The sequence below is a fragment of the Cydia splendana genome, chromosome 12 (genome assembly GCF_910591565.1).
Source record: "Cydia splendana chromosome 12, ilCydSple1.2, whole genome shotgun sequence".
NCBI classification, from domain to species: Eukaryota; Metazoa; Arthropoda; class Insecta; order Lepidoptera; family Tortricidae; genus Cydia; species Cydia splendana.
Window position 1 is genome coordinate 5916122 of NC_085971.1, and position 23225 is coordinate 5939346.

The 23225-nt window shown below is 35.9% G+C and overlaps 1 protein-coding gene across 4 annotated transcripts in view; it reads right to left on the reverse strand.

The window, feature by feature from the left end:
* The window catches only part of LOC134795374 (tyrosine-protein kinase Src64B), a 99353-nt gene that overhangs the window by 48675 nt on the left and 27453 nt on the right, over positions 1-23225 (reverse strand). For 2 of the 4 annotated variants that reach the window (XM_063767206.1, XM_063767203.1), the window contains exon 2: positions 864-890. The gene's annotated coding sequence lies outside the window, so the exon portion shown is untranslated. Of the gene's footprint in view, positions 1-863; positions 891-16328; positions 16841-23225 lie in introns of those variants that run through there. The other 2 variants (XM_063767204.1, XM_063767205.1) reach the window with 2 other exon arrangements.

Genomic DNA, 23225 nt, shown 5'->3' on the forward strand with positions numbered 1-23225 from the left:
TAGGTACTAACATGACCTTTTCGTTGTATCGCTAATTTATTACACCTCGAAGCAACACGTCTACAGCAAAGTCAAAGACCTATAATGCGGTACTTTTTGCGGGCAGGGCCAGTTTATTGTAATCACATGAAAGCTGACTTAACATTTAGACATGGGAACCCTTGCGTGACGCATTTATTGACCGTGGATCGTCGACCTGATGGCAAGAAATCGGTACGACGAACTGTGTCAGTGATAGGAGGGTAATTATAGGTCACAGTTTGTTCATTAGTGGAGCACTAATGCTTCTGGTACGGCCATTGTTAATATTCACATGATTATTAGTTAACTACAGAAAAAGCTGCAAAGCCAATATGTTCAAAATTATATAGACGTGCACTGCACACAGTCGGTCTCCAACGTATAGGTATTATAGAAATATAGATCTTTTGAATAATTCGCTTTGTGAAGATTTTGCCACCGACTGTGCTTGTTGTTTTGAGAACTACAGCAAGACATTGGAGTTAGTGTTCGCGGAAGTTGCTGATTCTCATTACATACTACATCTACATCAAACACTGGCTTATCATATTTCTCGACCACCAGTCCAGTCGATGTACATTAATTGTAATATTCGCTAGCAAACTAGCTTGAAAGGTATAGCGTAAATTTTGGTTGCTCTCGAAACACTTCTCGTCTCTTTTTAATCAATACAGCTAGAAAAGCAGTGTAGTCTTTTTCGGCATGTATCACTTTGTAACTTGCGCTATTCGTAATATGCCCCGCGGACTCTTTGATGTTTCGGAAAAAGTGTATTTCGATCTACTTATCAAATATCGCAAACGCGTTCGCGTCGAACCGAACGTGTTGTAAAACATTCTTACCGAGAAACGTCAGGTTTACATTCGTACCTGTGAACAAAAACAAGTAATTAGTACGAATGCAGAAGCAAATACACAAAAGTAGGGTTTCATTATGGCATAATAACAGTAGTGGGTAATTTTATGAGTCATAACGTCCATAAAGATTGCCTCGACGGGATCGATGTGAGAGGCTCACACCGTAGCTCGTAGTATAGCCTGCTGCTATTGCCCGTTATGTTAGCTGGTTTAGGATCATTCTGAAAATCAAAGTTATAAATACAAAAGTATGTATGTAAATCTTTTCACTGCTAATTCGCTGCATAAATGCATCGAAAATGGACATAGACACTTCAATACTGATATGCAAACCAATTCTATGGGAGGATAAATATTTATTTCGCGATTTCGAGGTTGGTCCCATAGTAAAAGATGCTCAGTATGCACTTATTTTTCGGCCAACCTGTATAATAAATGAGTTTTTAATTACCTATTTAAATTTATACACAATACATTTAAATTTAATATTAGGAAGTTCAGATTTGTTTAGCCATAAGTGCTTCTCCCACAACTGTTAACGATAAAAATAGAAGCAATGCTATGAAGACGTTAAGGAACGAAAAACTTAAGAGCCCAAACACAGTGAAAACACTTTGGATAGCCATTGCCACACAACGTGTTAAATTATGACCGACTAAAAATAAATGACGAGTTTATTGACTGAATATGAAAAGTTTTAAAGACAGATAAAATAGCTCGTTCAGTTCGGTTCGGTTAACGCCGTTAACAGCCACTTCGCTGAGGTCACCGTACCATCGTCCAAGTCCAAGTACCGAGCTGTTAATTGACAGTTCGTATGCCTTATTCCAAAGGCATAAGGTCCAACGATGGTCAGAAATAGTGTTTCTGTTAGTACGTTAAACAACGAAGACCATTACGTCTTTATGGTGTTTTATCAAGGTACCGTTGTATGTCACTTGTTTTATAGCTGTCACTATTTCCGTTGCTGTCATTATGAATGTTCACACTTGAAAGTTAGCTTATTTATACACAGATATATATTCGACTAGACGTCGCAGGCAGCTGCCGACGTCTGAATCTGAACCATACATGGAAATTAATGGATGGGGTTGGGGGTTGGGGGCGTCAGGTATCTCTGCCGTTGACTATGCAAGCCGACTCGTTTAAATTCTACTTTGTACGTCGCAGTGATATATTATATTACTTCACCCAGCGGTTTACATACGAGTATTCATTGTGACAAGGAAAAGTTATAAGGTATATAATTATGTGTCAATGCCCTATGCCGCGACTTATATGAAAATCGAAAGCCCAAATGGGCTGGAATTAAGATAGTGGGGACAAAACGTGGACGTAACCGATTCTCATAATTAGATATGATTCATCTATTCAGTTAGTGTCTGGTATCACATAAAATTCGACCATGGTCATACATCATTAGAAAATATACATAAACAATCGTTTGGGTTAAGTATTAAAACCAATTCAATTCATTCAAAGTCAAAAATATTTCATAATTCTATGGAATGAGTTCTGTACATAGAGCCTAGTGATGTGCCGGCGAGAAATTTCTCGTTCTTAAGAATTCCTTCCCCTGGAAATTCTCAGCGATTCTCGAGAAATTTCTCTTGGACGGAAATTTCTGAGAATGTACATACAGTGAAACCTGGTTAATTGGCACCTGGATAAATGGAAAACCTCAATAATTGCAACCAAAAGTCCGGTCCCGGTCCCTTGAGACCAAAAGGCCTCTATAATTGAAATTTTGGAACCTCTATAATTGCAATTTAGATTTTAGGGCTTTTCGTAATTTTGCCTCTGTAATTGACCACGTCGCAACTAAGACCTCTATAATTGACACTGTGCTAAAAAAATCCGTTATTTTTGCTCTTCTTTTTACCTCTATTATTGAAACGAGTCTTACTTATTACCTCTGTAATTGAAATAATGTAGTTGTAGACAGCAGAAACAATATTTTAATAGCAATGATCATTTTATTTATATCTTCATCCAGAATTCAATTTATTTATTGGGTATCTATCACAGCCTGTAGTAGGTGAAATAGTTTCAATTAAATCAAAAACAAAGTATGCTTTTTACATTCCAATAAAACTTTCTTCTACAATTCAAGGGAATTTTTAAACCCAAATGATTAATAAGAAAATAAAGTAGTAATTCATGTAGTGTAAAAGTGCAAGTATAGACAGAAGCTATATATAGACCAGAAACCCAGAACGTAAGCGTGTAAATCTACTTTCAATGGTTATTTGCACCTCCATAAAAGAAATTTGTCAGAACGCAACCTCTATTAATGAAAACCTCTATAATTGACACAACGATTTTGTGAACCTCGTTAATTGACACGACCTGCTTAAATGAAAAACCTGGTTAATTGACAAAAAATGGCCGGTCCCTTGAAATTGCAATTATCCAGGTTCCACTGTATAATCAAAACAATATCAAATTTCATATTTTTTTAATTTATAACTGTTAGTGATTAATATGCGTAAGGTATTCGAACCAATTAGGCGATACTAAAGGCCAACTTCTCTTTGTTCTCGAGAAGTTTTCTAGAAATTTCTCGGGAACGTTCTCCATAGAAGCTTTCCAGGAGAAAATTTCCCGATTGAATATTTAAGAAAAAAATACTGGTTATTTCGAGTATTATTGTTTAGAAGCTCAAATAGTCTGGATTTATGTTATATACAGCTGTTGGCTTGATAAGTTGGTTTCTGCCAAATGAAATGAACGTTCTAAGTGATAATTTAATTTTGTTCCCGAGAAATTTCTTGAAATTGTTCTCGACTACATTTGGCGTTCATGTAAAACAGCCAATCCATACCGATATTATTATACATAAATGCGAAATTGTGTCTGTCTGTTACCTCTTCACGCTTAAACAACTGGACCGATTTGGACATGGTATGGAGATAGATTGGGCCCTGAGAAAGGATAGTTTTTATCAATCATCATCATCATCATCACGCAGACGAAGTCGCGGGCAGAAGCTAGTTGTGCAATAATAAAACAAAAAATGTTTCATATTAAAGAACTTGAAATCTGTTTTGACAAACTGCAATAAAATATAATATTATGGAGTTAATACAAAATGACTAATTTCTACTCAATAATTAAATGAACGGTAAATATTTAATAAAACAGATTTGAAATATTTGGCAGAGAATCATGGTCATGTCATGAACTATCTCAGGTACCTAGTTTATAAAACAAAAGAAAGCCGCCAAACTTTCCTATACCCTGTACATAACGCTTATCGCCAATAATATTCCATTGTTTTAATTGCTTGTGATTTTTTTTTCTCTAGGTAATTTTTGAATAGGGAAGGGTACAAATGCTTTTTTCTATCAGTGTCATCAATGCTAAGAAAGTGGACGGTTGTGACAAATCAAACGTGTTAATAAATTAAAATTAAAAAGGTAAACTGTTTGAGTAGGTACTTTAGAACTTTGTCGGACGATGGTTGTATCAAAGACGTGTGTTCATTTTATGATGCAGTGTATAGATGCAAAAATATCACAAGATTTGGTACGGCATATGATAATTTGCGAAAAAAGTCCGGTTGAAGTAAAACACGAATTAGGAAAGAAAGAACCTGAAGTGATTAATCAATGTGGAGTGTTTCGGATGAGCCCATATTACAGGGAATACATTTAATGAGGTAACCTTTAATGTGTTTTTCCAGTAGCTAATACATAATAGTATATTACGATACAAAAGTAGTACGAAGTGCAAAATTAGAAAATTTGCAACGAGTGCTGATAAATAATTAAAACACGACCGAAGGGAATGTTTTAAATCGACACGAGTTGCGAATTACCTGTTTAACAAAAATGTGTTTTATTTATTAACTATTTACCATTTAAACGGTACTGAATGAACCCGAGAAAGTTCTCCGGAGAACATTTTCAAGAAATTCTCGGAAATTTCTCGAGGACGAAGAGAATTTTGCCTTTAAAGGTTTTAGAAGCACCAAAATGTATTGCGAATACCTATAAATTACTAATATCAACACATACAAAAAACAAATAATCTAATTTTTATTATATTTAAAGTACTTTCTCGGAAATTTCCTTCCGAGAGAAATTTCTCGAGAAGCTTCTTGCGATAATCTCTTGTTTCCGAAACTTCTCGAGAACTGCCCATCACTAATAGAGCCTGATTGCCTTTGAGTGATCTACATAAATACATGTCTATGTTTATTTACTTGGAAGTACAACGTGGTTGATTTATCATAGATCTGACTCATGTCTTAAGATTTGTTTACGAGTGAAAGTAATTGCCTAATTATTCTCTTGGCGAAACAATATAGTGTACCTACTTTCAATTTCGATTAAACTTGAACGCCTAATAAATTACATAATTTAATTCACTGTAAATTAATGATGAATTAACGGTTATTCATTATTATAATGAACGTAACTTGCTGCAAGAAATGTTGTATATTAAAAATAAGACTAATTATAAATAGTGAAGAATAGACAATGAAATTTTTGCCTTTCTCTTAATAGCTCAAGATATTACGAGCGAGTACATTTCAAAGGAATTACGGAACCGTCATTAAAGTCCGATACAGCGAAATAAAGCTGTCATCAGATCGAATTCCCGCCTCGAAGTTACGTCTTCTTTATTTAGAAACTAACTTAATATTTGTAACTTTCAAACCGACAAGTTTCGTATTTCAATCAGCATAGCGATCATAGATCACTCAATAATAAATGCTGTCAATATCCAAAAGTCCAAACAAGGACGCGATGCTCACCATTGGCATGGCGGCTATGGTAAATGAGGTCTCAGACCCAAACATTTTATAGAGCGCTTTGGTCTCCGTGAACTATTATTTGAACTACCGAGATCAAAGCGCCTAAAAATTGGTAGTGCGAACTAGCAATACATGGTCGCTCGCAATGTGACACCATCTACAAACAAATATAAGGAATAAACTTGTGTGAAGATCACCAGTCCTTATTATTATTAGTCACTAGTAGCAGTACGTTAATTATACCAAGTCACTTAGTCGCATACCGATACAACTAAATCCTTTGATGTTCTACTTACGAAAATGATATATGGCAGCTATTTCGAACACTGAATCCGTTTAACTACATATAGCGGGTATTTTCAGCTCAGTTACAATATGGCGGTAAAATCAACAGTTTCACGTTACTGAGATCCAACCGGTGATTAAATTTGAAAGCATATCTTTTAACTTTTCAAGGGGTAAGAACATCAAACTACATTACTACATGCATTTAAATGAAAATTTCTTCAAACTAAACATACTCGTATATATATAAAAAGAAATGGAACCCTTCTTACAATTTTACCGTTTGTCTGTTATTGACATTTTGAAACCTACGATAAAGGGAGGGGAATTGCGGCAGGAAAATTGTTATACGATACAAGAAGAGACAGTGATAAAACTCAACAACGGCTTCATGTTACTGAAATCAGGTGTTTACATTTAAAAAGATAACATATGTACTTTCTGTTTCATCGGATAAGAGCATCAAACTACACAAACTATACAGTATAAAAATACTTCATATGAACCGTATGTTTGTAAAAAGATATGGGACACTCCTACGACTTTTGCCGCCCACTGTCTGTTATTGTCATTTTGAATTAGACGCGATAAAGGGATTCAAGAAAATGATTGCATCACATTTAGAAAAATTGCCACATCACAAGTCAAGTTGAAATTTCTACAACCGAAATCTTGTAATGTTGAAATAAAATAGCGTGTTTTGTTGACAACATCAAACTACATGCATAAATTTAAAGTTCTTCATACGAACCATATGTGTCTGAAAATAAATAGAACCCTCATCACGATCACATTTACCGCCCTCCGTCTGTTATAGACGGTTCCGAAACTGACGTGACGTGATTGAGGGATTTGAGAATGGTGAAGTGATGGCGTGTAGGAAAATTGCCACACGCGTCGTGGTAAAACCAAACGTGGTAGTGGTTAAGGAAATAGATATTTGTATACGTATATGCCAGTTTCTAGGGCAATTCCGTCATCCACGTTAAACCACACAAGTTTACATTTTTGAGCATATAGTAGCTTCGATTCAGCGTTGCCTAGGGTAGCTACTAAACTAAGGTAACTCGTTTATAAGAAAATTTTGTTTCTGATAATGCTAAGAGATATTTAGTAGAATATGTCTTAGAACACTTCCGGTTAGTAAACCGGAAGTGTTCTACTTTTAATTTTTAACAAGCAGAAACGTCTGCGAACGATGCTTTAAGTTTAGAATAAATTTTAAAAGTGGAAAAAACCCCAACAGAACAGACCCAACCCAACACAGTAATTTTTTCACTCTGTGTTCTGTGTGTTCTACTTCATTTAAAATAGACATAAAATAGGAAGCAGTTATTAATTACTAATTAGTGTTAGTTTATATTTTAGTGATTATTATCACATGATTGAAGCACAATTTCCTCAAAAGACGCCGTGGGAAACCGTTCATATCGTGAGACATATCGTATTCAAACTTGTGACCTCCGATCAAAATGCACGCTAAGCTATTAAACTGCTGTTTTTAATGTTATCTCATAATGCCATATTCAAACCACCCAACCTGCAAATTGGTTGTAAAAAAAAACTGAAATTGCATAGGAAAATTGTAGAAGCACCAAAGCAGAACGAACGCGATAGGTATATTGAGTTATGAGTGTATAGAGATGGGTCAATGCTTTTAGCCCCGGCAAAGACACGCACTGGTGAACCACTAATTGTTCGAATTCATAACTAAGCCATTTGCAAGACTACGGCGGGAAAGGAGGTTAGGAATGAATCGGTAACAGATTTTCATTTTGAATATGAGAGTTTTACTTATATTACTGCATATCTTAATAAAAAAAACAATATCTTCACTACATTCGATAAATTCAACGAAGTGGTAGTAAAGAAATTACGTTTTCATCACACTTGCTCGAAAAAGATCTTATTTCATGCAGGTGTACTGACGGACAAAGGCCTATATTGTTCCCGCGGGAGTTACAGATTCTGAAAAAAAAAAGCTATAACTCACGAGTGAGTTATGACTTTTTTTTTAATTATGTCACTAATTCATACGAAAAAAGTAGTTTTAAATGAGTTTTACATTGAAAATACTGACGTTTATAAATTATTTTTTATGTGTATGTTTAAAAATATTTAATTTGATTTATTTAATAGCCGTTTAAATTAATTTTTACACAATTTTCGATTATGGCTGAATCCGAGTGGGTCTGTGCCTTCGAATCCAAACCTGCCAAAACAAGACAATATGGCGGACGAATGTTTGAAATGTCACCGTATTTAAGAATGATCCCGCTTAAAATTTAGTTTTTTCTTCGCAAGTGTGATGTAAAACATTGTATGTAACTCCGGGGGTAAGCATATTGTAAACTCGAGTCCCCGACTCGTTTACAAAATCTCGCTTACTCCCCTCGTTGCACAATGTACTATACCAATACCAAGAGTAGTATTAGAGGTAGCTATAATTCCAGTGATTTATGAAAGTACACTTTCCTGATGTAAGTAAGTACTTATTATGATCAAGACTCTAAGAAATGTTTGTTTTGTTATTTAATTGAGGTCAATTTTGACACGACATAAGGGCTGAAGCTGCTTCTATATCTAAGTAGTCTAAGTGCTTAATAACAACAATTTTATGGGCGATATACGACCCGCATATTCGTAAAGTATCAGCGGTAATATACCAGGTTTACGACTCGTCGGAACAGATTAACTAATGGTGTAGTCTGCGCGTTAATTGACTCGCCCAGGAGCACACGCCCTTTACACTCAATACCCTTTACCTACCTAATATGTGGGACGTGCCCTATATTCACTGTGTAGACATTAGTCAGTAGACTGATGATTTGAATTTGATTATTGATCCAAGTTGTAATAGTGAGTAAGGTTTTGATTAATAGAGCGATCTTTGTTACATTCCCGTATTTAACCCCAGTCCCAAAATGTGTAAAAATTACACAATTACCTACACAGTAAGTAAGTAAACACAGTTATAATGTTCACAAAATCTATCAAACGTATATTTTGAATATAAGATTTTTAGCATACCTAGGTATAGTCAGCCAAGAAAGTGGTCTACCACTTTCTTGGCTGACCGTACCAGTCATAAACATTTTTTTCTAAGTTGTAGAAGCTCAAGCTCATACCTACTACCTACTGTCTGTTCTCTTAACAAAAAAGCTTAAAGGAGTAAGTAGATCTATAGTCGTTGAGACCATGTGCGAATAGTAATAAATCCTGATAAAAAGTGGAAATCGAACAGTTGCATAGAACTATGTCGGTTAGCAGTTAGATGTGGCAGCAAACCGTTGAGGCTAGCGGCGATAGTAACATATCATGCTCATTTGTAAACGGTTACGCAGACGACAATAGCAAGCAAAAACTTTACGCCTAGTTTAACGTGTCCTAGGAAATACATATCAGATATGCTAGGTAGAAGGACTAATAGCTAACTCTGCCATTGGTATGGAAATAAACGCATACGTGCGTTGGCGGCAGTGCATAATGTAAACTTTTAAAGGAATACTTATAATAATAAGTACTCTTATAGGTATTCTAAGACTGCATGCTGGATTGTTACGATGTATAGAACACACCTATTCGCGATACAGAAAGTGAGTATTAAATTTGATAATTTCCTTATACACTTTTTTGCTCGGTGACACATTCAAAATGTACATGAATTTCTCAAAAGTATCAAGTTACAAGACACTTAACAAAAAACTTTATTGACCTGATATCGATTAACCTTTAAATGTCGCAAAAATGCTCCCTGCAAATGCCACGGGTCTTGATCGTGACACGGTTACTTAAAAAGCTTGTTTACATCTAATATCACTCGCATATTGCGAAATAAGAGCCTTTTCAGCTACCTTGAAGTGTCCAGAGGTATAATAACACTAATACCTTATTTTATCACTGACGTATATGTACTTTACCAATTTTTGCGACAAAATTGGTATGTTTAAGGCGATCGCTATCGTAAGTAACCGAATAAAACGGTGTGAACAAAAACTGTCATGCTAAATTATAGGGAACCACGCGACGCTAAACTTACCGAGACTTAAAAAGTTACATATACTAAATAATAATCCTTAGACGAATTAAACGACCCAAAATATTTTACAAATAACGTGTCCGCTATTTAACATTTAAGAACGTGAAAAAACGAATCAACACGCTAGTTTTTTAATCCTGCATTGTAAATAGATACTTAATGTTTCCGATGACCTCTAAGCCACCTTATTTTACCTAAAATGCATGGTGGATAATTGCTTGAGTTCCGAGAGTCATCAGTAAGCGACAATCAACAAGTGTTTTAGAGGCAATCTTGCTTCGTGCAGTGCTCATCACAGGCGCTTCCGTTGACGTTAACAAAAAACCATTCCTGTTTGTTACAGTCACGACCTAAAATTAAATGCACGTAAGCATCAACCACGAATCCTAATGTGTCGGCAATTGTGCAGATGTGGTACTAAATGCTCTTTTTAATTAGTGAATTCTTAAGCAAATTATTAACGATCCGAAGCCTTGAGAATGATCTAGAATCTGGAACGATTGCTAAATTGTGCCTAAAGCGATGTCGCTAATGACTTTCGTCCATTAGATCCGCAGAGATTTCTAATTACAGCATCAGCAAAAAAACTTGATCTCTAGTCTATAGAAAAGTTCTGCATCCATCTCGATAGCTCATATTCAAAGTGCTGATTTGAGTTAATAAAGTTATCAATAATCGTAATGAATTCTTAAATAATAAATCAAGGACAAATACGTAAATAGGATTCCCACGCACGTTTTTTTACATTCACGTGTCGACCTCATCACGGTATAGAAAAGTTGTGCAATGCATTGTAGAATTAACGATGTGATCCCAACGGCAGCAGATCAATAGCCGATAACTCGAGCCTTGGGATGGTGAGCGACAAGGTGGTGACATTGGTCCGTCTGGTTGGATCAATCATAAATCAATTGCACGTCGCAAAAGAAATAAAAACGCTACACAACAGATGCTTATCTATGTACAAACAGCTTTCGAAAAGCCGTCGACCAGTTTGGAACTGTTGTATCTTCGATCTGGGGATAAGAGCGTGTAGGTAATTACGTAGCTGAACATACGTATACATTTCTGGGTGTATTAGTGTCAAGATTACTTATGCTAACGGCGTGCGGAGGGTCAGGAGTATTCGTGGAAGCTAAGTTTCGCAACGAGTGACCGACGCGTCCCACGTCCGTTCGTTAGTGGTAAGTTAACTCAACGCAGTATGATTCCCAATAATTGTTTAGTTTCCTTGCTTTAAGACCTTTACTAGCCCATCACTGAAATATCTTGATTTGACAGCAATTGCTATTATGTATTAATAATGTCCAGGGCGTGGTTATGGTAAGCAAAACATTCCTGCAGATCATACAAACAAACAAAGTTTCAGTATCTAATCCATTTGGTATCCTTGCAGGATACTGCAGTTGCTTTAGTATTTTATGAGCAATATCTTCAGCACGGCGTCCGTGTTTTTTATTTATTTATTTATTTAAGAAACAAACAGTCTTTTATAGTTATATATAACACTGGAACTTTTCTTAAAACTAGACTTACAGTTTCCTTAATGAAAATATTTTAACATCATGCTTATTAAGTAGTTTCTACATAGTAAAACAGAGCTATTTGTGCGTGCAAAAACAAAACACAAAAAAAAAGAAAAGTTAAAAAATTATGAGAATAAAAATATAAGAGTATTATAACAACCTTATGGTATTGTTACTAATTGTTTACAAACTGAATTCTCAGGATTTGTTAACTATTAATAAAGAAATTGATGAAATGAAATGAATTTTAAGATAGTAAAAATTTCGAAACCGACACCGACGAGTTCGACACAAAACATGATTAACTTGAACCAGGAGACTCTCGTTTCGAGGCACCACATTAACCGGAAGCTTGATTCAAATCGGAAGAGTCAAATCCACGACCGAACACAAAGGGATTTTGAGGTATCGAGGCGAGCTCGTATAACAGTAATCCGTGAGTTGACTTTGAACTTTACGTTTTCAGTTATACAGCTGTAAATGTAGAAACAGCTGATTATAAGGTATGAGTTTGCGAAAATAGGTCTAGTTGCAGGGTGCAACTGCATCCATTTCCATACAAAATTGGTGCGCTACGGGCAGGAAACGGTAAATGCGGTACACGACACTACACTATCTTGAAGCGAGATTCTGCCTGAGTCAAGGAACTGTAACGACGATACGATGACCGTGTCATATGGTTATAAAAAAACCGGGCAAGTGCGAGTCGGACTCGCGCACGAAGGGTTCCGTACCATAATGCAAAAAAAAAAAACAAAAAAAAAAGCAAAAAAAAAACGGTCACCCATCCAAGTACTGACCACTCCCGACGTTGCTTAACTTTGGTCAAAAATCACGTTTGTTGTATGGGAGCCCCATTTAAATCTTTATTTTAGTCTGTTTTTAGTATTTGTTGTTATAGCGGCAACAGAAATACATCATCTGTGAAAATTTCAACTGCCTAGCTATCACGGTTCGTGAGATACAGCCTGGTGACAGACGGACGGACGGACGGACGGACGGACGGACGGACAGCGAAGTCTTAGTAATAGGGTCCCGTTTTACCCTTTGGGTACGGAACCCTAATTATCATATTGATGATGATATGAATACATAATTCGGTAAAAAATGAGATAAGTCAGAAGTAAAATAAATATATGTTGAGCATTTTATAATTGATTCAAGTATGTGCACAGAACAAAACAGCTAAACAATACAATATCATAAATAATCACTACACCTTATAAAACAAAGTCCCCCGCCGAATCTGTCTATTTATGTGTTTGTTCGCGATAAACTCAAAAACTACTGAACGGATTTTCATGCGGTTTTCATCTATCAATAGAGTGATTCTTCAGGAAAGTTTAGGTGTATAATTTGTTAACCCGTGCGAAGCCGGAACGGATCGCTAGTAAAAGATAATCGCAGGGCTAAAGAAACATTCAAACACTTTTTATTAATTTGTAAGAATACCATCAGCCAATCCTTTTTCTGCTACGTATAAGCAGATTTAAAACATGAATTTACTATCATCAGTGTACCAGAGTTGCCTGCCCATAAACCATGTAACGCTAACAGCAATCCAACCACACTTTAACACTGATTATCAAGCTGTAAGGAACCGGACGGAGGTATAAATGAACAAACACTCAAGTCTTTCCCGGAGAGAAGAGTGAGGACCCATAAATATTAATGACAAACACCGATTCAATGGGAACCGCAGACAGGTCAGCGGCCTTTGATCCGATTGTCTGATGCTCATTTTCAACTCGTAATTAGGAATGCCTTGAATAGCTAATATATTTGAGCGAAGAAGGAATGCGTATTATGAATAAAACATGATCTGTAGGAGCTAATGCTAAGACTACATAGGTTCTTAAAAACGAAGATGACCTATGTAAGCAAACAGATGTAATCAATCATAAGGATAAAGTAGCGATTTGTTACGTCGTTGACCTGAATACATAATTTAGCGAATGTGGAAAAAGTATTCTCCCATTTTCTATTAGTTCCATTGATTATGTAGAAATAAGTGTAACCGTTACACTGAACTCGATTAATTTATTGGAACATTAACTGAATATTAATTAGTAAATTAAGTAGCCAAGGTAGTCACGGAGTTAGTAGAACTCGTAATATTTGTCGTCAACAAAAACCAGTTTAAAATTTCTTCATAGATCTACATACTATTTAACTGTATCTGTCTTACAACATAGACATTTATTAAATAAACGCTAATATATCACTAACGCTATGAAGAACCCCAAAAAGGAAAGAATACCGTTCGAGATAAAACCAAACTAGAAGATGCAAAGAGAACTACTAAAAATGATTGAAATGAAACTAAATGGGTTGATAATATATTACAAATAAGACTAATAGATTCACTCACACTCATCCCATAAATTAATGTCGATGAATGTATTCTTTTCACATGGATATCTCTAATGCAAGCATAGATTTAATATTATGAGAGGTCCATATCATATAATTGGTCTCAACATTCACTTGTGAGAATGAAAGTGTGACTCAACAGTAACATATTTCAGATCATTTGAAATTCAAATGTAATCTCATCCCATTATAAAATTAACAATAGTCTAAAAATTAGTTTGAAATGAGAGTTCTTTTGTTACATAAATATGACATTCTATTACGTCTTGTTTGAAAATAAGCAATTTACGATGATGAAAATTGATGTTAGTGCTAAGTGACTCAAATCGAATCTGATAAATGGGTCAATGTCCTGTACATTGGATCTTAAGTGATCTCTTAACAGACAAGCGATGTGAACAATTGTGTGGAAAGAAAAATGTATGGAGATAGTGCTGTGAAACAATGATCTAGTTCTCGCGAAATGGTGTCGGATAAAAATTAAATTTCTCTCGCCCCACATTATTGCCAGTGAGGGCGTTAAGCTTTGTAATGTCCCAGCCTTGTTTGGAAGACATAAATTTGAAAGTGTAATCGTTATTCACACAATGAATCTTGCAAATCGCTTCTTGGAAGTAACAGTATGGAGACTATGGAGTCCATTAAAACTTGCTCCTTTAGGGCTATCTGACAAGATAATCTGCTTATGAGAATATTTACATATGTAGGAATGCTTGTTATTTACGAGATTAAAGTCTTGTCGTCGCAAGTGATCATCATCGATCTTGATAAAGTCGTATTAACTTGTACTGATTACGAAAAAACGATTTGTAAAGACTGTACACGATAAAGTCGGCCCATGTAATGCATGGTATATCTTTTTACCCAATGCACATTTTAAAGCAGTCCTTTTATTTTCGCGTCGAATGATGATCTTTATAAATCCCATTCCTATTTTCCATATTTAATTTAAAAAAAAAACATTACTACATTTTTACCCATACCCTTACCCATATATATGCCTTTCCCCATTTTTCCTTTTATTGTATTTGTATAACGTATGTTATGTCATAACAAATTAATAAAATAGATAGATAGGTACGTAGGATAATATATCTATGCCATTAAAAAAAAAACACAATATTGGGAAATGATTGGATTGGGGTAAACAATGAGGTAGGGAATTTATCACAATATTGAAAAATACACAACATACTGTGTAAACGTAGAAAGCATCTTATTGAAAAATAGCAGTGAAGCCTTTATTGCTATTTTCATGATGAAATAAAGGAATTTTAATACGTGCATCGTAAATATAACTAATAAAGTTAAACAACGTATGTCACAAGCAGCTTATTTCAAACATGGTAATGATAAGTTGATAACCTAATATCGGTGAGCAAACATAAAACAATCTTGAACATGTCCAAACTAGTGTAGTGATGTCGAAACTTGCCTGATGAGGTGATGAGGGTCTACAACGGTCCTTTTCATTATATTTTACAGGTATAAAGTTAAAACTTAGCGAGGTTAGGTTAGTAGGCGAGCTAAATGCGAAATAGTTTAGATGGGTATAGGTACATAATACATATTTGTCTTGTATCTGGTTGTCACCATGTTATCTTTATTAATAATTACCGGATAGGTATCTACTATCTAGTAAAATGATCGATGGCCGTCTCGCAAAAAATTGGGCAACAGAAGCAAAATGTTTGTAGAATTGAGTAAATAAATTGACATCTAGTTAAGATATAGAATCTAGGATTTCTTAATAATAAGAGTTTAGTAATTGTGCATATTGATTCAATATTTATTTATTGCACAAACTAAAACCTTACAGTACAAAAGCCATTAAGCATTCTCTATCAGTCAACCTTAAGGCAAAGCAGAGAGATTACCATATTCGTTTTGTTATCGTCCCGATTACAGTAGGTAACAGTTTATCCGCTTTACCTTACCATACAAGTCATACAACATAAATAAGTGCTATCAACTGTTCCTGCAAGTAATGGTCGACTGTATAATAAGATCGGTCCTTAAACAGCCGAAAAATTGAACGCACGAGTACCTAAACACAAACCCCATAGCCGGCAACCCCCTCTGAAATTGTATGGGTATTGACGTCCCGCTCTCTCTCACCGGGCTCGCCCTCTGCCCTGTCGCATCGTGGAATAATTAAATATTTATGTCATCAACAGAACGATCAAGTTTTAGTTCTATTACCGTTGATTATACAGGACTGTTTCCTGGATTAGATGGCCTGGGAGAAATGAGCGTTGCTTGGGATTGGGATGTATTAAGAGCTCACTACGGTTTACAATGTCAGGGCTGGCTACAATGATACTGTAACTGTAGGTACTAAAACGACTAGGACAAGTTAAGTAAGCTATCGAAGTACAATCGGCAAAATTAAAATAGCATGCATGTTAATAATTCCATAATTTTAGTTATAAATAAGAAGTCACTAAGTACAATGCATTGTACACTTACCTTTGAGATAAAGATCCTAATGTTTCAAAACATCCCGTGTTTAAAAATTATGTTAAAACTTAGTTTAAAATACTATTGCAACAACAAACAGTTTTAATCACTTTAAGATAAGATATGTCAACGGAGCCGTTCACAGGTTCACAAGCACTAGATGATTTAAGTGAGGACAATGCGGCACCGTAATTCTGATGACACCTTACACATAAAACATACAAAGCTCGGATACGTGAAGCTTTTTACGTAGACGAGACGTGTGGACTCCACGACGACCGAGAGGAAACTGCATCAGTCAGTCAGTCAAACAGGCGGCGGGGGGAGCGGAGGCGAGGGGAGAGCGCAGCAGGAGGCGCGCGTCGAGCTTGCTGAGGGGCGTCGAACTAGCCTTGTGTTGCCGCGGCTGATATGATAACGAATGTATACAAAGCTGACGATATCAGAATTTACTGACGCCAGATAGATGATACCATTATTCTTACAAGTTACAACCCCGCTTGTGCAAAGAAAGTAGCTCGATAAGGATAGGATAGGATTTAGGACATAATTTAAATATGACTCAGCTTATTTGATGAGACGAGGCTTAGAAACAAGTCAAAAGTAGCCGACAGCGAAGAGCAACCGAAACAGATGTTGTATTGACAAAAGGTCTAACAAAAATAAACAAAGACGAAGAAAAGACTAGGATAATAAATCTTTTCAATAGCGTAACAAGGAAGAGGGACCGTTTGGTGTGTTGCCGGTCAAAAGATCAATATAATAACCCTTAGCCACTCCGATAGATTTGAATCCCAACATCTGATTATTAAGATGATAAAAAAGTAGAACATGTTAACTTAATAGCAAGCATAGAAAAACTTTATAAAATTCCGTTTGAGAGGCCTGAATTCTTGGTAATGAAGACATTAAATACAGAAATAAAATGTTCAATAAATCGATCAAAATAACTATGTGTTGGTTCTTTTATTCTGATAACTCTAAAATAACAATGACAGGAAAGTCACTCTCCGTTCCGGTCTTACATAATGTTTAAAACAAGTTTGGTTCAAATATTGAAATAGAAACGACAGAAAGGAAAGACTCCGAAAATAGTCCACACCGAAGAGATGTTGACGACAGACGATGGCTTATGAAGACTGAACGTAAAACTAATCAAGAGGTTCCCATAGTGAAATAAGTGAAAGAAATTGTCGACGAATAAAATACGGTTAACTAATAAATTGGTTCGAGCCACTTTAGAGCCATTTGTGTGAATCGGAATACGTGCGTACTTAAAGGGTACTTACGACTGTTTACGACTTTGAGTTTTCCAAAAGCACTTGAAGTATTTAATGTTGTGAAATGCTCGGGTATAACTCGGCATCTTTAACATTACATTCAGTATTTCTTTATCTCGTTTAAGGGTAAATTGGAATTTAAATAATGTTCTCAATGTTTTGCATAAATCAGAGGAGCTTATTAAAATAACAAGAACTTAGTACATGTACATTTTATCTAAGCGCTTTTATTAAGTTTTATTTTTAAATACTGTATTCTTGACATGAATTTCGTTATAAACATTATTTATATCCTAAGGCTTCATGGAAAATCTCTTTAATAGTCTTACGCCAACGGAGACTTATCGTGAACACCTTGTCTTATATATCTTATAATTTGTTGCGTCTTGTCTCACGTTTATAATGCGTCGTGGTTTACTTACCATAAACTTGAACCATTTAACACAGTTTCATCGTCTTGAAGCTTAGTCATGTGAGAAACGGTCCGAGCGGTCCAGTTACACATGCGTCCCGTTTTAATGAATGCACTGTCGTTGATTCATAAACCGCATCGTAAAATCAAAAGCGAGCAATCGTCTGGCAAATGAGTGCTGGATCAGATTATATATTAATTGAATAATGATGAAGAATGATCATTTGCACAGGATATCAGCCCAATCTCATTAACTCCTCCGAGTTTAATTACTGAGAACGAAGATAAACAACCATAAGTAAATCATTCAACGGTGTCGACTGCCTTTAAAATTTTGGAGGGCTCGACATGGATGCAACTGAACCGACATAAATTACTGTAATCCTGGTTAAAGATAGCTTTTACCCCAACGTTATTGTTCAAAACATATGTGTTATATTTTAAAACGCAAACTATCAAGGCGGCGGCGGCCCCTTAGATGATTTCAATAGTTGGACAAGCAAATACATATGATGTTTTACAGAGAAGTAGATAGTGAAGGTGCACCACGCTGGGCGACAGTTAAGTAATATGTTTTATCCCTTACACCGCCGAAGGGAGGCAATAAAAATATACGAGGACCACGCCCGTGGATCACAAACGTGCCGATCGGCTTCGCACAAATTTGCTTGTTGTATTTTCAGGCGACACTTGGTAAGCAAACGTAAGGAAGATTTATTGCGCTGCGGCGTGTGTGGCAGCTCCTTTTTTTCCCGTCGCTCCATCATACGAGGGGTTATTGATTTTTGCTGTGAGTTCGCCATTATAATTTTGGGTCTTCATTATAATGTGAATGGCAGGTGTTGGCTGAACATTTGATATGAAGTAAGAAAAGCCGGACCGCAGCAGCAGACGCGGTATTATCATAATTACTGAATATATTTATTCGAAGAAGCACTGTGATACTAACAGAAGTAATTGGACAGACATCCGTAATAAGATTTCTTAGCAATCTTAGCATGACAAAAGCAGCAAACAACGTTACTTAGAAGAATTTCTCGCTCCTCCCTGGTTCACCAGAGCTGCGTGACTTATAATAATAATGCGACATAAAATTACACTGAACGGGATTACGATGAAAAAGCATTTCATGGGGAAAATTCCAAGCTATGTAATTATGATAAAATGCCATGTCGTTAGTCATAAGTCTGTTGGCATATTGCGTAGAGTTTCGGCATATTAGTAAATTTTCGCATTACTTTTCATATCGGTGTTTGCTGTCGGTGAAACTGGGTCACTCCTAGAGCCAAGATAATAAGAGGAAGATAGTGCACTTAGAGTGGTGACCATGAACGAGGTTAATCAAAGGAAATTGCTTCGGGAGCTATAACCTATTAACATTACAGCAGAAACATTCTGTTGAATGTATACATACACGTTTTGCACGGATTTGCATTTGATATTGTTAAAAGAAATGTCAAAGCAAAGACGCTTAAAGGTGAACCCTTTGAGAACAATCGAAAGAATCTTTTATCTTTAATTGGCAAGTAAAATATGGCTATTTTTTCAGGGTGCACGTAGGGTGCGTGCAGGGTGACAAGAGGTGAAATAAAGAAAAACCAATACATATTTCTGAAATATTTTGAATATCAAAGTAAATAAAAGTAATAGTTAAATTTGATGGGTTACTCTAGTTTAAAAGATTTTGAGTTTGAGTCGCATAGTACCTACCAATTCTTAGAAAAAACGAAATATAATAAATTCAATATTTATGCGATAGCAGAAGGCGTGGGTGAACTTGCATAACGGTCTGAATGCCTTGACAATGACTAAACCCGATATCCTTGCACGATGTGGTTCATTTTAGAGGCAAGTGATAAAGGCTAAACAATAAGACGAAAATTCCAAGATTAGAGCTTAAAATTAAACTTCGCCGTTATTACAGTTTAGTCAATCAAGACACAAATTAAAACCAAGAGTAGGTACTATTATTACGGTACAAACTTTTATTGTTAACTTTATAAAAGATGATTCCCAGTAGCGCAATAAATTTATCTTTTACTACAAATAAGTTCGTCCGCAAATTGCGCACGCACATTTATTTTATTTTAATTTAAAATAAACCACGGCGGCGTCTGTTTTAAATCATAAAATAGTTTCAGAATTTCTCCAAGAATTCTGCAACCAAAAGAGCCAAAGTCGGTTTTTATAGATACCAACGACATCATGATTCATGATCCATTCACGAGGATCTCAGAAAGCAAATTAATGGAAAATACAATGCCATAACACTCCGTGACGGTTTTGTTAAAGCGTCTGTATTATTATCAATTCCACGGCAAGACCTTAAGACCGTAAGTAAAATCCTCGCTCTTAAATTAACTAATCACATTTAGACGAAAAAGGATTTAGAGTCCAATTATACTGAATAAGTTCCGGAGTAGTAATTAATAAATTTCTCGCATCAACAGGAACTTAAAGACAATAAGGACTAGATAAATTATTGCAAAACTGTATAGCCTTTTACGTAAAATTAAAATACCTACATATTTATTATGGGTGGACATGTATAAAGTATTAGGAAAACTAATATGTAATCTTTAACAGAAAAAAACCGCCTACATAATTGATAAATTAAACGAAAATTAACGGGAATCTAGTAAAGATTGCTTTAATTTTCTATAAAAAGGACTCGTAAAATACATGGGTCACGGAGTACAAGAATATGAAGTGACATTGACATAAGAATCGTCAAGTGCGAGACGGATTCAAATAAGGCGCGATATTCGAAATTAGAATGACATTTAACACTCCCTTTGAATTCGAGCCTCTTAAAATAACATAACAATAGCATGTAGCTGCTTGACAAAAGTACAACATAAGAACAATTTCAAAGAAATAACAATCATATAGATCCAAGTGAACACATTCCAAGTTTGAATTTAAGAGAATTGAATTTATCTTTTGACAAAGCTTTGGTAAGAATATCAGCATATTGATTTTCACTTGTAACAAATTCTAAAGAGATGATTTTTTGCTGATACTTTTCCTTAATAAAGAAGTATTTCACCTCAATATGTTTACATCTTTTATGAAAGTTCACATTTTTAATCACACTTATGGCACTTTGATTATCTAAGTGAAGGCACAAAGTGTCTTGTTGATATTCACCAATGTCGGTGAGAAATTGTTTGATCCACATTGCTTCCTTAGTAGCTGCGCATGCAGCCATAAATTCGGCCTCGGTTGTCGATAGTGCCACGGTTTGCTGTCTTTGACTAGACCAAGTTATTGCTGCTCCACTCTTTAGGAAAACATAACCGGTCACAGAACGACGTGAGTCTGGGTCATTGGCATAGTCAGCATCACTGTAACCAGTCACTTCTGAAGACTGATTAGTGTTTTTGTAATATAAACCATAGTCTTTTGTTTCTTTTAAATATTTGAAAATTCTTTTCACTGCATTCCAATGTGTTTGGTTGTAACAATTAAGAAATCGACTCACCAGGTTGACAGCAAACGTTATATCGGGTCGACTCACAGTTGCCAGGTGTATGAGAGATCCCACTGCTTCTCTGTATGGCAGATTCCTCTCAGGCTCTTCTTCTCCCCTCTGCAACTTCATGTGAGGATCGACAGGAACACTGTTGGGATTAGCATCATGCATATTAAATTTATTCAACATTTGCTCTATGTATTTTGTTTGGTGAATAAATATATAGTCACTAGACCTTTCAATTTGCATCCCAACAAAATTGCTAGGCTTATCCATAACTTTAATTTGAAATACTTTATTCAGTTCCTCAGTTACTGTTTTTAAAGCTAATTCATCAGTTGAGAATAATAGTCCATCATCAACATATAGACATAGGTAACATTTCTTGTTATGGACTTGACCAATATAAACACATTGATCAGCTTTACTACTGATAAAGCCAAACTTTTTCAACACCGAATCAAATTTGCTGTTCCAACATCGTGGCGCTTGCTTTAAACCATATAATGATTTGTTAAGTTTACATACCATATTTTCTCCATGAGGAAGTCCTTCTGGTGGAGCCATGTATATGGTCTCTTCAAGCTCGCCATAGAGAAAAGCTGTCTTGACATCTAGTTGGACCATCTTGAGATTTTGTTGAACGGCCAGAGAGAGTAATAACCGAATTGAATCATACCTTACAGTTGGTGCGAAGGTTTCTTGGTAATCAATACCTGCTGTCTGTGTAAATCCTTTAGCGCACAGGCGTGATTTGTAGCGCTGACCAGTTGGTTCTTCTTTGATGCGGAACACCCATTTGCATCCTATTATTTTGGCATTTGGGGGTTTTTCTACCAATGTCCAGGTATTGTGTTCATCATGAGCATCTAATTCTTCTTTTATAGATTTTCTCCACTTTTCAGCAGCAGTTGATTTAATTGCTTGTTTATATGTTTCAGGAACATTTTCCATAGGTTCTTCGTCATAGCACAGGTAAGTATTTTCTTCTGACTTTTTAGTACCCATATTCTTTCTAGGTCTCAGCTCCATCTTATTGACTGCAGTTGTATCCAGAGTTGTGTCAGGTACATAATCACTGTCTGAGGTAGACCTGTTTTCACATACTGTATCATATGAGCTGTCTAGACATGTGACATCTGTGTCACTGACACTTTCATTTGCTTCCTCCTGGGTATTATCATTTTCTGCCAGGTCACTTGAAGATAGTTCTACAGGAACATAATCTCTTTTCACAGTAGATTCTAGAAATACAGCATCTCTGCTCTTTATTACTGTAGTGGTCTCAGGTACTATAAATCGGTAGCCCTTAGTATGATCACAATATCCAATGAAGATCATCTTGTGTGCTTTGGGGTCCCATTTCTTACGTTTCTCCTTGGGCAGGTGGACCATAGCTTCACAGCCAAATATGCGCATGTGTTTCACATTCGGCTTTTGTCCAGACCACATTTCTTGAGGAGTTTTGAATGATAGAGACTTAGTTGGAGAGCGGTTGATCACATAAGCAGCAGTGTGTACTGCATCAGCCCAATATTTCTTTGGTAGCTTGGCATTCTGAAGCATACATCTTGCTCGTTCCACAAGGCTTCTATTCATCCTCTCTGATAAGCCGTTGCTTTCGGGGCTATAAGGTGTGGTTGTCTGGTGTATGATACCTGCACCTTTTAAGTAGTCAGAGAATTTCTTGTTAACATATTCGGTTCCACCATCGGTACGAATAACCTTGATCCTG